The sequence below is a fragment of the Nicotiana tabacum genome, chromosome 17 (assembly GCF_000715075.1).
Source record: "Nicotiana tabacum cultivar K326 chromosome 17, ASM71507v2, whole genome shotgun sequence".
NCBI lineage: Eukaryota > Viridiplantae > Streptophyta > Magnoliopsida > Solanales > Solanaceae > Nicotiana > Nicotiana tabacum.
The window spans coordinates 130297878-130314995 of record NC_134096.1 but is presented as its reverse complement, the minus strand read 5'-3'; the positions used below and the strand labels follow the sequence as shown (position 1 = coordinate 130314995).

The following is a 17118-nucleotide window of genomic DNA, read 5'->3' as shown; positions in this document are numbered from 1 at the left end:
TCGTCTCTACCACTTCGAGATTAGGCTTGATACTTACTGGGTACACGTTATTTTCGTACTCATACTGCACTTGCTGCATATTTTATTATGCAGGTACATAAATGTATAGCGGCCTTATGGGTGCAGAGGTGTGGTTAATAATTGTGGGGACATGGGTGAGCTGCATTCTATATTACGATCAGCAGCTAACAGAGTCTCTTTCAGAGTTATTATATTTTTCTGTCTAATTTGTATTCTGGACAGATGCTATATTTTATTTTTAATTCCCTAGTAAATGCTCATGCACTTGTGACACCGGGTTTTGGGAATGGTTGTGAATTGTTTAGAAATTTAGCTGCAAAAATATTTATCATTTACTCTATGAGTTTTATCTCTATAATTTTATTGAAGAAATTTTTATTTCAAAATACTAAAATGGGTAATTAAGTTAATTGATTATGGTTGGCTTGCCTGATAGTGGTGTCCGGCGCCAGCACGACCTTTTTGAATTTTGGGTCGTGACAACTAGGAAAGTTTATGTCATTCAACTAAAACTAGAAAAAAAAATCGTCTTTCTACTAAACTAGGAAGATTTTATTCACTTTCAAAGGAAAGTATCGTAGGATTTTTCTTTAGTTAATAAACTTTTGAAAAATTAATTCTTCAACAAATATTAGGTAAAAACGAGCAATTTCAATTTTTTGGGGGTTTATGAGTCTTTATTTTCTGATAAACTATTAAACTATACATAATTTTACTTCGTATAAATCCTTTCATGTTTCAAATTATATACCCAAAAATTTCTATAAAAGAAGTTACAATTCCACGTTTTCATCATCAAAACCCTGCCTCGTTCGAGCGGTAACTATAAAATTTAGGATTTTTAGTTTCTTCTTTGGGCAAAAACTTTTTATAGTAGTTGAATTTTGTATTCACATATTTGTATTAATAGTTAAATTTTGTAATCACATATTCAACAAATACATCTTTATTTTGGCGTTCATAATTGTGAACCTTGATTGAGCATGACAGTCGTTAATACAACTCAAATAGTTTATGATTATTTCAAATTATATGGTTGAAGATATAGTTTGCATTATGATCATATTTCTTCCTAGCACAAACCAATCAAAATGTTTATAAAACTTAAAGCGTAAACAAAGCCAAAAATTTTAAAACAATGAGGATTTTATCTTTGGAAGCATTGGTTAGTGTGGTTTCGAAGAATTATTTTTTAAAATTACCTATTTTGTTATTAATTATATGTTAATTATGAAAAACAAATAATTTAAAGTATAAATATAATTTCTGAAGTTCTTGAAATAAACCTCACAAAAATAGAATTACTTAAGGTACCTAACAACCAAATCAAAATATATAAATAGGGCATAGATTACTGCAAAAGAATAACTGAGCCGAGTTTGAGAATTAAAGCTTCTAAAATCGTCGTGTCATTAACCAGTGTTGTTAACACACAATAAAAACAAAACAAAAGGCATAAGCAAAGGTGAAACGATGACATAGACACAACGAAGAGCTAATGGAGTCTGCCTGATCTCTTCGTGACTTGATTTATTGTTGCATCCTCCTTGTTTATGAACAATCACAATTCAGCAACTTGCTGTAAAAGGAACACACCAATTAATTTTATTAGTCTTGCTCTGTTGCAGTAACAGCCCAAACTTCAAATTTAAAAAGACGCATGTGTATAGATTCTGAAGAATAAAGGAGACTTAAAAACTCACTCGAGCATTTGAAGGAGCCGGATCCTCACCATTAATCCAAGATGATGGTGGCCAGAAAATATCTGCATATTCAAGGAAGGATAACAGTGAACCAAACTTATTATGACCAGGTAATCCTTTATATCTAGCTACCAGTTCCTCGCTAAGAACACCTGATTTGCTACCACGCTCATTCTTGCCATTATCGCTAATAGTGGTATGATCATAATCGTCAGCATTAAACTCGCCACAACAAGCACATGGAACTTCGTCTTCACTGTCCTCATCATATAAGTACGTAAACTCCTCCAAGATGTCCACACATATTGTAGACAACAAATTGCGTCGAGAAAATAAAATCAAGATCAGAAAATATCGCAACAATCATAGTATTTTATTTTAAATAATTTGAGTGTTCAATCTCTATGAATCCTTTGATTCTTCTTTCCAATAGTAAATAAAGTCAAGGGCCTTTGAGCTTGATCTTGAATATGTAGTTGTTGCCACGAACGATGATCTTGAATTCAACTAGCACGAACTTTGATTTGAACTTGTACTCCTTGAACCTTGATTTGTTCTTCGTTCTTGAGCTTGAACTTGATTTGTTCTTCGTTCTTGAGCTTGAACTTGATTTCTTGAACTTGAACTTGAAGCTTGAACCTTGTGGAGGAATTTGCAACGTTTGATACACGAGCTCTTTCTTGCTTCTTGTTATAACTTCTGGTCTCTTTCCTGGGTCATGAAGACCCCTTATTTATAGTTGTGGGATGGAAGAGTTATGATAAAAACAAACTCTTTCCGACCAATCAAATTGAAGTGTGACAAGACCACATTTGATTGGCCAGAACATATCACTTGCACACGTGGTGCGATTTCATTGGCCCTTTAATTTGATTTGGCATGCCTTGTCATTTTGACACGTGGCATGATCCTATTGACTCTTCCGCTTGACTTGGCGTGCCATGTCATATGACATGTGGCACCAAACTTGGCCTCTAGGAAGATGGCATATTGGGCCTAAGGAAGTGGGCTCATTACTTTAGCCCAATTAAATGGGCTAGCCCAATAGATTAAGGCTTATTTATTTAATCCATATATATTGGACTTATAATTAATCCAATTATATTAGCTCAATAAATTTATTTGCACTAATATATCTTGAATTTTAAAATATAATTCCAATTATTTTACGGATTTAATTCCAATAAAATTTATAGCCCCTACTTCAAAACTTGTCGGATATATATATTTCGTACATTGTCGACAAGGCTTGAAGTATCAACACGTATAAAGAGGATGGCTAAACCACGTGAGCTTGAACTTTAAGCATCAGATTTCAATTTTGCCCAAGGATTTCCACTTTGACTTTTGACTAAATTATATACGAACTGCCATACTTTAGCTTTGAATTTATATGTTGCCTTCATTTTCACATGAAATTCTTATTTGCCATAAAGTTACCAACCAATTCATACTCTTTTACAAGGCATCGGTTCTACTACCAAATTCCACGTGGTCAAGATTAACGTCCAACATATATCCTTAACTGGTTTGGACTTTCAGGGGCAACTACACCATAACCCATCACCGATAGAATACAACTAGGATTGCAATTTGATCCCAATTAGGAGACAAAAATTATGCCGCCTTTCAACGTAATTGATCCCACATCGTAGGTAGCTTTTCAGATGCCATCTTTTATAAACCTATATAAACCCATGTGCTCGTAATTGTTGAGCATCAATTCACATTATTCGCAAACAACTTGAGTCTAGTTTTGTGGACTCGGAAGCATCAACGCGAAGGTAATTTCTTTTTCTTTTCTTGGGCTTTTTTTCCTTTGTCTTTTTTGTAGATCAAACGAGAAGGATATGTTCTTGTTCAACGAGATGATCCATGCACGTAGAAGACAATCATAGGGTGTGAGGGGATGAGTACTCATTCTTGTCCGAATATCGGAGAGATTACTCTCATGGTTCAATTATCGGAGAGATTACTCTCAAGGTGACCCGACTATCGGAGAGATTACTCTCAATGTGGCTCGACTACCGGAGAGATTACTCTCAATGTGGCCCGACTACCGGAGAGATTACTCTCAAAATGACCCGACTATCGGAGAGATTACTCTCAATATGGCTCGACTACCGGAGAGATTACTCTCAATGTGGCCCGACTACCGGAGAGATTACTCTCAAAATGACCCGACTATCAGAGAGATTACTCTCAATGTGGATCGACTACCGGAGAGATTATTGTCAAAATGATCCTACTATCGGAGAGATTACTCTCAATGTGGCCCGACTATCAGAGAGATTACTCTCAATGTGGCTCGAATACCGGAGAGATTACTCCCAATGTAGCCCGACTACCGGAGAGATTACTCTCAATGTGGCTCGACTACCGGAGAGATTACTCTCAAAATGACCCGACTATCGGAGAGATTACTCTCAATGTGGTCCGACTATTGGAGAGATTACTCTCAAAAGACTTACATGTTCACCTTAGGATTGGAAAGTATAGTTTCCTTTTAAGGACAAACCCACGAAGAGGCCAACTTAAGGTGCAAAGGGACGCATATATCCACCTTAAGATCGGAAAGTTATAGTTCCCTTTAAGGGCAAACTCACGAAGAGGCCAACTTAAGGTGCAAAGGGACTCATATGTCCACCTTAAGATTGAAAAGTTATAAAGCTTCAACTCGAAGACGACATCGACTTGACGACATCGACTTGAACACTTGGAAAACTTTGAAGATTTGGCGGACTTTGCAGATTTCAACTTGAAGAGTGGTTGACTTTTAAATTTCAACTTGAAAAATTAGCAGACTTGAAGACTTCAACTTGAAGATTTGGAGGGCTTAAACAATTCAACTTTAAGACCGGCGAATTTGAAGATTGAAACTTGAAGACCGGCGGAGTTGAAGACTTCAACTTGGAGACTTGGAGGGCTTAAATATTTCAACTTGAAGAGTGGCGAACGTGAAGACCGGAGGAATTAAAGATTTCAACTTGGAGATTTGGAGGGTTTAAATATTTCAACTTCTCTTTTGCTTTACATTGTCCGACTTTTATCTTAGTCGCATAATTTTCAGCTTTACGCGCTTGTAACAAAAGATTCATATCTTGTCGTGGGAGAATTCAAATAATGAACCGTTTAATTTTTCAAAAATTAGACTTCAATATCTAAAATATATCCAAAACTTAGAATCAAACACCTTCATAATCGCCCATATACTACTATGAAATCAGCTTTAGATTCCACCATGTTGAAAATTTCAGATTTGTACAGTCTCACCAAATAATTAATATCTTGGTGTAGAAATGTCAAAATTATAAACCGTTTAATTTCATGAAAACTAGACTTCAAAATCTAATATATATCCAAAATTCGAAATCAAACACTTTGAGAATCATCCCAGATATTATTTTGAATTTAACTTTAAATTCCGACACATTAATAGTTTCAGATTTGTGCAGTTTCACCAAAAGAAATTGTATCTTGATGTAGGAACGTCGAAATCACAAACCGCTTAATTTTATAAAAACTAGACTTCAAGATCTAATACATATCCAAAATTCGGAATCAAATACTTTGAGAATCGTCCCAGGTATTATTTTGAATCTAACTTTAAATTCCGACATGTTGATAGTTTTAGATTTGCGCGACTTCACCAAAAGTTTTGTATCTTGAAGTAGAAATGTCAAAATTACGAACTGTTTCATCCATTGGAAACGTAACTTCCAAATATATAATATATCCAAAATTTCAAATTTAATACCTTAAGGGTAGTTTCAAATAATATTTTGAAGTCAACTTTGGTTCCTGATATGCCGACAATTCTAAATTAGCGCGACTTCACCAAAATTTTGTATCTTGATGTGGAAGCCTCGAGATCGCAAGAGCTTTTTAATTACCAAAAATTGAAATTCAAGAGCTTCATTCTCACCAAATATCTTGGGTTCAAGTCTCACTGAATTTGAAACATCATGAAGGCTCACCAAAAAAAACTTGAAGGTTTGGCGAACATGAAGGCATAGCGAATCCCCGGACTTCAATGTAAATGCTTGGCGGCCTCCTAAAAGAGATTAATCATTTTAGTGAAGACACAAAATTATCATAGCGGCTTTCCCCCTTTAAATTGAATGGGATCTAAATTTTAACAGAAGAATGGTATCTCAGCTCGATTTTCAAGTGCCGATTGAATAGATTACATTCCATCGTACTTCATTCGGAAAAATGATTGGGGGATTATGTATCTTTTGAACTTATGCGACTGAACTCAGAATGAAACTCTAAGATGCCTACGTACCTCGGTGAAGAGGATAAAGTCATACCCTAGTTCAGAATAGGTGGATTTGTTTTTTTTTTTAAAAAATTATGTCCTAACTTTTGCCTAGGCCGCCTCTTTCGAGGTTTTCAACCTAGCGGACTCTTTCTTTCTTTTTTTTTTGGGTCATACACAGTTTATACTCTTGCGGGCCGGGAGTGTAGGAACGTGCAGTTTAGGCTCATGCATCAAGGAGCGTTCGAACATGCAGTTTAGGCTCATATGTCAAAGAGTGTTGCAACTTCAAGGACAATACTTCTTCATAAACTTGCCATTGATCGGGCTGATTCTCATGCCATCTGCATCAACCATCTTGTAAGCCCCACTTGAGTAAGCTTCTTGTACGACATGTGGCCCATCCTATTTTGAAGTGAACTTCCCTACAGGTTTATGGGAAGTAATAATGGGTCTTCGTATGGCAAGGACATGATCTCCTACTTGAAAGGATCTCGGGCGAACTCTTTTATTGAAGGCGCGAGACAATCGAGCTTGATAACATTCAAGACTCTGTTGAGCTTCCAACCTCTTCTCATCAAGAGCCTCCAACTCTACTAGTCGAAGTCGAGCATTTTCTTCATCAGTGATCTTTTCTTGAATAGCCAGTCGTAATGAAAGTATTTGATACTCAAGTGGCAAGACGGCTTCGACTCCATAAATGAGTGAATAAGGAGTTGCTTGTGTTGGAGTGCGGTGAGTCATCCTATATGCCCATAAAGCTTCTTCCATACGGTCATTCCAATCTCGTTTGGATTTGGAGACGACTTTCTTTAGCAAGTTGCATAGAGTTTTGTTGAATGCCTCCGCTAGACCATTGGCGGCAGCGTTGTACATCGAAGAGTTACGTTGCCTGAAGCTAAATAGATCACAAATTTTGTTCATCAACCTATTATCGAATGGCTTTCCATTATCCGTTATTATGTAACGAGGAATGCCAAAGCGATAGATTATGTTTACTCGGATGAAACTTGCAACATTTTCCTTCTTTACCTCCTTAAGAGCAACAGCTTCAGCCCATCTTGAGAAGTAGTCAGTTGCAGCCAAGATGTATAGGTGCCCACCAGAGGACTTTGGCAGTGGTCCAACGACATCCAATCCCCAAGCGTCAAACGGCCAGGATGCAACAGTCGGGTGCAACACTTCAGGAGGTTGATGAATAAACTTCGCATGGAATTGACAAGCCTTGCATCTTCGAGCGTAGTCCAAGCAATCTTTTACCATCGTTGGCCAATAATATCCCATCCTTTTTATATGGAAGTAAAGCTTCGGTCCAGACTGGTGTGACCCACATACCCCAGAATATGCCTCTTGCAAAGCTTGGAGTGCTTCTTATTCCCCTAAGCATCGCAAAAGTACTCCCTCGAATAACCTTCTGTATACAGTATCTTTGTAGCAAAGGAAGCGAGGTGCACGACGACGGATTTCAGTCCTTCTCCTCAAATTTTCTGAAAGTATCCCGTAGCATAAGTAGTCGATAATAGGTTGTTTCCATTCTTCTTTCTCAACTTTAGAAACAACGACAAGATGCTTGAGTTCATTTTCTTCACCTTCAGCCTCATTTGGCGGCGGTACTACCCATTTTTGGTAAACAGTAACTTGCGCTTGATCAGGATGGGTCAACGATGAAGCTAGGGCAGCTAAATCATCAACCTTCTTATTCTCATTCCTTGGCACATGCTGAATAGTCACATCACCGAGACACCCCGTCAATTTTTTTGTGTAATCATGATATGGGCATAGTTCAGGCTTCTTGACCTCGTAAATACCTAAAAGTTGATTGACCACTAACTCGGAGTCACCAAAGACTTGTAATTGCAATTGCTTCATATCAACGACCATTTCAAGCCCAAGTATTACTGCTTGATACTCAACAACATTGTTGGAATAGAGTTGTGTCAAGGTGAAAGAGTAGGGCAAGACTTCACCTTGGAAAGTGACAAATACTACGCCCGCACCAGCTTCTCCACGATGCGCAGCACCATCAAAGTACATCTTCCATGGAGGTTGAACTTCAACGACCATTGCGTCCTCATCAGGTAGTTCGTCAGTTAGCTCCTAGTCATCAGGTATCGGGTGATCTACCAAGAAGTTTCCTAATGCTTGTCCTTTTACAGCCTTTTGAGGGATGTACAAAATCTCAAATTGTTGAAATTGGAGATACCATCTCGCTAGTCGATCACTAAGAACAGGTTTTGACATCACGAACTTGATGAGATTTGCTTTAGAAACAAGACGGACAACATGAGCTTGAAAGTAGTGCTTCAACTTTTGAATTGAGAAGACTAGCGCCAAACACAACTTTTCAATTGGCGAATAATTCAGCCCGTTTGGTATCATCGTCCTACTCAAGTAGTAAAGAGAGTTTTCTTTCCCTCACTATTTTCTTGGGCCAACAGTACTCCAACAGACCTTTCTTGCACCGCAATGTATAGTATCAATGGCTTTCCAGGTATAGGAGCTGCTAAAACTGGAGGCTTCATCAAGTAGGTTTTGATACCTTCAAAGGCATTGCTACAAGCTTGGTCCCACTTGAAAGGAACGCCTTTCTTCATGAGGCGACTAAATGGTTGGCACCTCCCAGCTAGGTTCGAGATGAATCTTCTAAGGTATACTAGCTTTCCTTGCAGGCTTTTTAATTCATGAATATCCCGAGGCTCAGGCATTTTCAAAATGGCATCCACTTTGGCTTAATCAATTATGATCCCTCGATGTCGGACAATGAAACTAAGGAACTTTCCATAAGTAACTCCAAAGGCACATTTCAATGGATTCATCCTAAGTTGGTACCTTCGGAGTAACTCAAATACCATTCTCAAGTCTTTTAAGTGGTCGCCCTTCTCTCTTTATTTTACCACCAAGTCGTCAACATAACATTCGACATTCTTGTGGAGAAGATTGTCAAAAATATTCTGCATAGCCCTTTGGTAAGTAGCACCAGTGTTCTTCAAGCCAAAAGGAATTACCTTGTAGCAATAAATACCCTTGGAGGTGCGGAATGCAGTAAACTCTTCATCTTTTAGTGCCATGCGAATTTGGTTATAGCCCGACGAACCGTCCATGAAAGACATTGCCTCATAACCAGTAGAAGCATCGATCATCAGCTCTAGAATAGGGAGTGGGAATTCATCTTTGGGACACGCATTGTTGAATCCTTGAAGTCAACGCATACTCGAATCTGGTCATTCTTTTTCCTTACAGGGACAATACTTGAAATCCATGTTGGGTATTTAACTTCCCGGATAAATCCAGCTTCAATGAGTTTGTTAACTTCGATTTCGATCAGGAGAACCAAATCCGACCTAAAGTGCCTTTGAGCTTGCTTAACAGGACGAGCGCCATTCTTGACTGCAAGGTGATGGACTGCTACTTTAGGGTCCAAGCCAGGCATTTCTTTGTAACTCCAAGCAAATACATCCTTAAACTCCTTGAGTAACTCAATATAAGTGCTTTCTTCATCAACAACTAGTAAAGCACTTAGGTAGGTGGGTCTTGATTCTTCATCAGTGCCAAGGTTAACTTCTTTTAAGGCATCAATCGTTGCCTTCACCCTTTCTTCAAGTTCCGGCGGAGTATCTTTTGCATCTTCGTCTTTTTTAGGGTCCCCATCGTTGAAGGATATGTGATAACATGATGAAGCATCCTCCAATTCTACATTATCCTCCATTGAAGATGGGACACCATTCTTGCCTTGTACAGTAACATGATACGAAGAACCCACACTTTCTTCATCTTTGTCACATTCCTTAGTGTAGACGACAGTATATGGCTTTACCTTCAGTACTTCCTTACATGAAACCACAAGTTTTGTTTGTCGCCTCATTCTAGAAGGAACCAAACATTGTAAATCCTTAGAGATCTTCTGGATTTTGGACGAAGAGGGTGTTCTTATGCTTTGAAAATTTCTCTGGAACTTATTCCTCTTCTTTAATGGACCCAATATCTCAAACACAGAAGTTATCATAGTTGATTTTCCAAGTCGATCAAAGACAGAAGGCTTGTTAGAAGCGGCAGATTCATCTTCTACAGTGACATAATTGCTGCTCGCCCTTCTTATGGAAATGCGCACTGGTGACGATTGCATGTATCCCAAACCTTCATGTGGTTGTCTCGTCGCAGATTCTGATGGTAGCTTCCCTAACTTTGACGGCTTATTAGGATTGTATCCAACTTTTGCAAATAGCCTGTAAGCATTAGGATCAAAACCTTCATCTGTTCACTTTGTAGGGAGTGCCACATTCTGCAAACGATTTTGGGCCACAAACCTTGCAAGCGGCATTGAGGACGACTTTACTTCCTCAATTCGTTTGACCGGACGAGTTAACCCCTTTAGCATGTTAGTTTGGAGATTAGATGATTCACCTTCATCTTTCTTCTTCTTAGGGGCGTATTGGAGCGGAGAAGTTACTTTCTTGCCTAAGACACAATGTTCCCTTTATGAGACTTATTTGGGTTGGGGTGTACCTTCTCAGCAACAACTTTGGTTTTGTCAGCAACCACCTCAGCTCTCTTAGCCGTGGACTTATCATCCTTGTCATTCATGACATCATCAGTTTTTAGCTCCTTCACAATGCGGTTCTTAAAGTAGAACTTTGCATCGGCAAAGTGTGACTCAGCCTCGGTGAATGGCTCATCATCAACAACTATCTTCTTCTCGACTTCACCCTTGTAGTATTTTAAACATTGATGGTAGGTAGATGGAACCACTTTATTCTCTTGTATCCAAGGCCTTCCAAGCAAGACATTGTATGAAGTCTTCGCATCGATCATATGCAGCCATGCATTTGATTGCATATCTTCAATAGTGATTCCCAGCCTGATCGCGCCTATGGCTCTTTGCCCCCTTGGTTGAATCCTTGGATCATCACACGACTTTCTGAGAGTTCGTTCATGGGAATACCAAGTTCCTTCACAGTGCTAATTGGCAAAATGTTCACTGAGGATCCTCCATCAAACAAAATTTGATTTACCCTTTCATCACGCATATAGCCAACCAGGTACAATGGGCGGTTATGAGGAGTGTCACCTAGCAGAAGATCGTCATTTGTGAACGTGATTTGTTTCTCACAAGCATTAACTTCTTGAGGAGTGGACTCGATAAGCTTTTCCGAAGATGGTGCCCATGGTAGGTCATCACTATTTTCTTTCCCTTTGTCAGTATGGCAACAAGAGGCATCAATACCCCCATGGAAAATCTTCGTGTGGAACCAACTTGGTAAAAACTCCTCCAAGGTCACTGGATCCCGTGGTTTTTGAGGGTGGTGCACCTCCATTTTCGCTTTCTTTACATGCTTAACTGGATTCCATCTCCTAGGTCATTTCACCATTATTTTCCTTGTTGGTTGTTCCATTGATCCTTTTCGTGGGCTCCTTTTATGGCGCCTACGACTAGTCACCAACGTCCAACCTTCATCATCCTCAGGTTGACCGTCTTCAACTTTGTTATTCTCTAGTAACTCTTCATCTTTACTCTCTTTAAAACAACATAATTCGTCTGGACTGAATGAGCCAAATGTGATAGAGACTTGGTTTGTGCTTGCTTTCTCATCTTCAAGCACGATCTTCTTTTTGCGAGCCAAGTCCATAACTTTATCCTTGAAGACAAAGCACTTCTCTAGAGGGTGGCTCACAAGTCGATGGTATATGCAGTAATTTGGGTCATTTGTTTTCCCAGCTTCATTTGGTCGCTTCATCTCCGGAAGCTCAATGAGATTTAACTCGAGGAGTTCTTCAAAAATAGCTGGCACATCAGAATCCAGAAATGGGTACACTTTCTTTTGCATTTCTTTTAGAGTCAACTTTTCACTTGGCTTATCTTGAAACTGAGTGGATTTCCTACTCTACTTCTTGCTCACCTTCGTCGTGAACTTCACAGGTAATGTGTTGACATTCATAGCTTCTTTATTTTCAGATCTTGGTACAAACTTGCTCCATTTTCTGACTTCTTGCTTGTCGTTCCCTTTGCGAGGTTCATAGATGGGCAGCCTTTCATTTCCAGCGGAGTCCATGCTCAATTCCATGTCATGGGCACGAGTTGCAAGTTCTTCAAATGTGCTAGGCTTGATACCTTGCAAGATGTTGTGCAATACCCAATGCATACCTTGGATGCATATCTCTATGCCAGAAGCTTCACTAAGCCTATCTTTACAGTTGAGGCTTGCGTTCCTCCAACGATTGATAAAATCGATAACTGGTTCACCCTTCTGTTGACGAGTATTTGTGAGTTCCACCATGCTCACAGAGTGCTTTGTGCTATAAAAGCGATTGAGGAACTCTTGCTCTAGTTGATCCCAGCTATCAATAGATCCCGCCTCGAGGTCTGTATACCAATCAAAAGCATTTCCTTTTAGCGAGCGGAGAAACTGCTTGACGAGGTAATCTCTATAAGTCCCAGCATTGTTGCATGTCTCAACGACGTACGCCACATGTTGCTTTGGATTGCCTTTGCCATCAAACTGTTGAAATTTCGGAGGTTGATAGCCAGCAGGCATCTTCAACATATCGATCCTTGCAGTGTACGGCTTTACATATGTAAGGGAGGACTTGGCAGCAACTACATACTTGTTCTTAATGGTTCATTCAATGAACTCCTTCAGTTGATCGATTGGAATCATCTCTTTAGATGAGACAGGGATAGCCTTAGTAGATGGTACTTGTCTTTGGGGAGAATCACTCTCTGGAACTTCTGGGAGCTTGCGAGGTGCGTGGGTAGATTCTTCTTCCATCAAGATTCCCACCCTATCTGTTAGCTTGTCAATTCTAGCATCTTGATTTTGCATGCACTTGGTCAAGCCAGCGATTGCTTCCGTCAAGTTTGCCAACTGCTCCTCTACAGATGAAGTGTTTGTCACCATGGCTTGCATGATTGTCGTGGACGATGGAGAGTAGCATGGATTGTCACACAGATTGATCCTTGATTGACTCACGCTACGTGGTGTAAGTGGAGAGGATCCATCACTTGAAGCATCATCATCTTCCTTCACATCAGAGTTCTTGGATACGGAGAGGTCAAGCAGAGCGAGAGTTTTCTTAATATTTTCAGCAACATCGCTTCCTCCTTCGGGTGTGTTTGTGGAAGATCTTGCTCCTTTTGAGGATAAAGATCCAAAAACAGGGATTGATTCGGACGGCACTTGCAGTGCTTGTTGTCCTAAGGAGCTTTCCTTGCTCCTTGTAGTTGGTCCAACGCTTCCAAAGGTAACATCGAGGATGCTTTCTAAATCAGCGTAGAACCTAGAATTAGCAGCCTTGGTGGAAGTTGATCTGAAGTTGATTTTCTTTGAAACCATTTCGATATTCCTAAATTTGGTGATTGAAAAGTTGAGATGAGAGGTAGAGATTATCCCACTGGGCGTGCCAGAATTTGTAGACAATAAATTGCATCGAGAAAATAAAATCAAGACCGGAAAATATCGCAACAATCGTAGTATTTTATTTTAAATAATTTGAGTGTACAATCTCTATGAATCCTCTTATTCTTCTTTCCAATAGTAAATAAATTCAAGGGCCTTTGAGCTTGATCTTGAATATGTAATTGATGCCACGAACAATGATCTTGAATTCAACTAGCACGAACTTTGATTTGAACTCGTACTCCTTGAACCTTGATTTGTTCTTCGTTCTTGAGCTTGAACTTGATCTCTTGAACTTGAAGCTTGAAACTTGTGGAGGAATTTGCAGCGTTTGATCCACGAGTTCTTTCTTGCTTCTTGTTATAACTTCTGGTCTCTTTCCTTGGTTATGAAGACCCCTATTTATAGTTGTGGGATGGAAGAGTTATGATAAGAAAAAATTCTTTCCGACCAATCAAATTGAAGTGTGACAAGACCGCTTTTGATTGGTCAGAACATGTCACTTCCACATGTGGCGCGATTTTATTCGCCCTTTAATTTGACTTGGCATGCCTTATCATTTTGACACGTGGCATGATCCTATTGGCTCTTCCGCTTGACTTAGCGTGCCACGTCATATGACACGTGGCACCAAACTGGGCCTCTAGGAAGATGGCATATTGAGCCTAAGGAAGTGGGCTCAGTACTTTAGCCCAATTAAATGTGCTAGCCCAATAGATTAAGACTTATTTATTTAATCCATATATATTGTGCTTATAATTAATCCAATTATATGAGCCCAATTAATTTATTTGCACTAATATATCTTGAGTTGTAAAATATAATCCCAATTATTTTACAAATTTAATTCCAATAAAATTTATATGCCTATACATATATTTCCGTTTACATAGTAAATGCAATTTCCTTTGCACTTACCAAAATCTTTTGAAGAAAGAGAGAAGCAACAGTCATCTCCTGCGAAGAAAATCCGATCACCCAACGTATACACTTCAATCCATTCATGTTGTTGTTCATCTAGTCGGTACATTTTAATTTCAAGGACATTATCCCAAGAAGGGCCAGGAATACGGACCTCCTTATCAGCATCTAAAAACATAGCAACCAGAAACAATTGGCCACTTGATTCCACTAGTCGTTTCTTCCTACCTCCATCATATAACCTGGATGCTACCTTGGTCTCGTTAAGCGATCGAGGAATTAAACTTTATGGTCTCACCATATCGATCAACAGCATAAAAATTCCCCTTATAGACAATGATATCGACAATATTGCAACCTCTGGCGGACGCACGTGGTGTCAAGCGGGTTCAACTGAACCCGCTTCATCAAAAAATAATACTGTGTATATGTATAAATTAGAATTAAAGCTCTGTAAATTTTATATAAATATTTTATTTGAACCCACTTGATAACTACTATTTTACGACTAAAGTTATATACTTCTAAGATTGAATCCGCTTCCACACAATCCTGGGTCCGCCACTGAATTTGCAACTGGCATTTTTTATGATAGTCCACTTGTCATCCCCGGACTTTACGTAACATAACTGACCCCTAATATGAATTGCCATTAGAGAGAAATGATTGGTCCCGTTTCATACATGGCAATGTCGCTGGGATGATGGGTACTTGCAGTTTGAGAGGTAAAGAAGGAGAATTTTTGAGAGGAGGAAGTGAGGAACGCCATGTTGTACAGACTGCACGAAGGCGAAGGACGTCAATATGTGTGTCGAGGAATTTGCCGATCCTCTCCACAAGTTCTTTCGGAAGATCGGACCGAGGGATGACACTTCTACTGTCCATGCTCGGCTGCTCGAAGCCAATGGTGAAAAGAGCTAGGGTTCTGATCTCTTTTTTTTTATTTGCTAAATATTTTGGGTTTACACTTGACAATTTTGGAAAATATATTTTGTTGCCTCCCCCCCCCATCAAACCCCCCCCCCCCCCCCCCCCCCATTTTTTGTTTTTTGTTTTTTTAAACTTTTGTTTAATGGGACACTTGACGGGTCTGCAAAAGTTATAGTTTCAGTTTAATCTAAATAGTTAAAATTCAAAGTGTAAAATTACTTCAAAAGATTTACCGAGGAAAAAAGAAAAGCATCTTAATTGAGAGAGATAGAGTGTTGAATTAAACTTATAAATATGAAGTGTAACATAAAACTAACCAAGAAAGCAGTAAGGAATTCTTACTTAATGGTGTGTCCCGAACTTGTATAGTTACTGTGCTGCGTCGAAACAACAGATACAAGAGAAAGAATGAGCATTTGAATATGCAAAATACAAATCAAATTCGAATATTTCTCCTTTTACGTGCCAGCCACACTACTTTCATGTAAATAATCTTTCAACTTTTTTTTTTTTGTTTTGGAACCCCAGGAAAACTCGCAGCCGCTACAGTCTCTGCCCTTTCGGGTGAGCACTCTGTGCGCACTGGGTAAAAATTAATTTTGTAAAAGTTGAACTTTATATTTTTGTAAAAGTTAAAAAATTATATTTTTGTTTACCCTTAAAAATGAATAACAATTAAATTTGTACACGGTTTAAATGACACGTGATTCAATTTAAAACGAATGATCTAAGAACATCAAATAATTGAACTAAAGAGAGATAAAACGATCAAACCAAACGCGATAGAACAGTTAAGCCTGGCTTTGAATTGAACACTGAAATTGGCTCCAATCGAGCCCTCGATGCAAGCTCGGTTGTAACTAAAGAAAAAGGGAATTGAAGAACACTTTAAACAACAACTAGAAGATAAAAATAAACTTTATTGCTTTGATATGCGTGCCAACAGTGGTTTACAAGGAAAAAGTTCTTTTTATATAGTAAGGTAGTTTCAATCCTAGTACAAGTCTAAATAAGGAAAATATTTTTTTTTCAGTAAATGTTAATTTGTAGTTGATATCAGGCGGGATTTACGCCGTAATACCCGGTTGAGGGCGGATATCATGGCTCCCCGCTTATCGTGCCTAACCGTTCCTCTTTTTCCTTAGTCTCGAGCCTCAACTTTGTCCGGACTCGATGTTCAGCCGTGTCTGATCCCGGATGCACAGTCCGCCCTCTCCGGTCTCAGAAATGAGGAACCCTTCGACTTTACTCGAGGTTGCGTCAGATCATGCCTCCCTCTCGTTTCTTTACCGAAAAATCGGGGATAACATTATCCCTAATTTTACCTGTACACAGATAGTCCACTCACTTTTCGGAGAGCGGATTTATCGAAGCGACGAGAAGTGATTAGCTGACCCCGGATCCTCTCTCTGTACGCTGCAATCGGATCGATGGGTCAGTGAAACATCCCATCAGTCGTGTTGTTCTGACTTCGGACATATGTCAGTCGCTGGTTGACCGTCCTCGAATGTGAAACGTCACGCAGTAATTACCTCTTCCCTATAAAAGCTTCGTTACTTTTTTCACCTTTTTACTTTCCGATTCTAGAACTTCTTAATTTATCCCCGAACTCTTTACTTGCTCTTAACTCCTTCAAATCTTCATACACTATTCTTCATATCCTCATATCTTCATCTTCCCATCTTCAAATCTTCATACTTCATCCTTGAATCTTTAAGTTTGACCTTCAAATCTTCATCATTATCTCTAAACCTTCATACCCACCTTCATACATTCATATTCCCAGAATTCGATGGCAAAAACTTTGAAATTTGTGCCCCAACAGATCGTCCCTACAACTTCTAACCCGGCCACATATGCTGAGGTGGTTGTATTTGAAGTGGCCACGGAA

At 39.1% G+C, this 17118-nt stretch overlaps 1 pseudogene; it reads right to left on the bottom strand.

Annotated features, from left to right (window-relative positions):
* Positions 1–1582: 1582 nt before the first annotated feature.
* LOC142172116 (F-box protein SKIP23-like) lies at positions 1583–16997 on the bottom strand (annotated as a pseudogene).
* Positions 16998–17118: the final 121 nt, after the last annotated feature.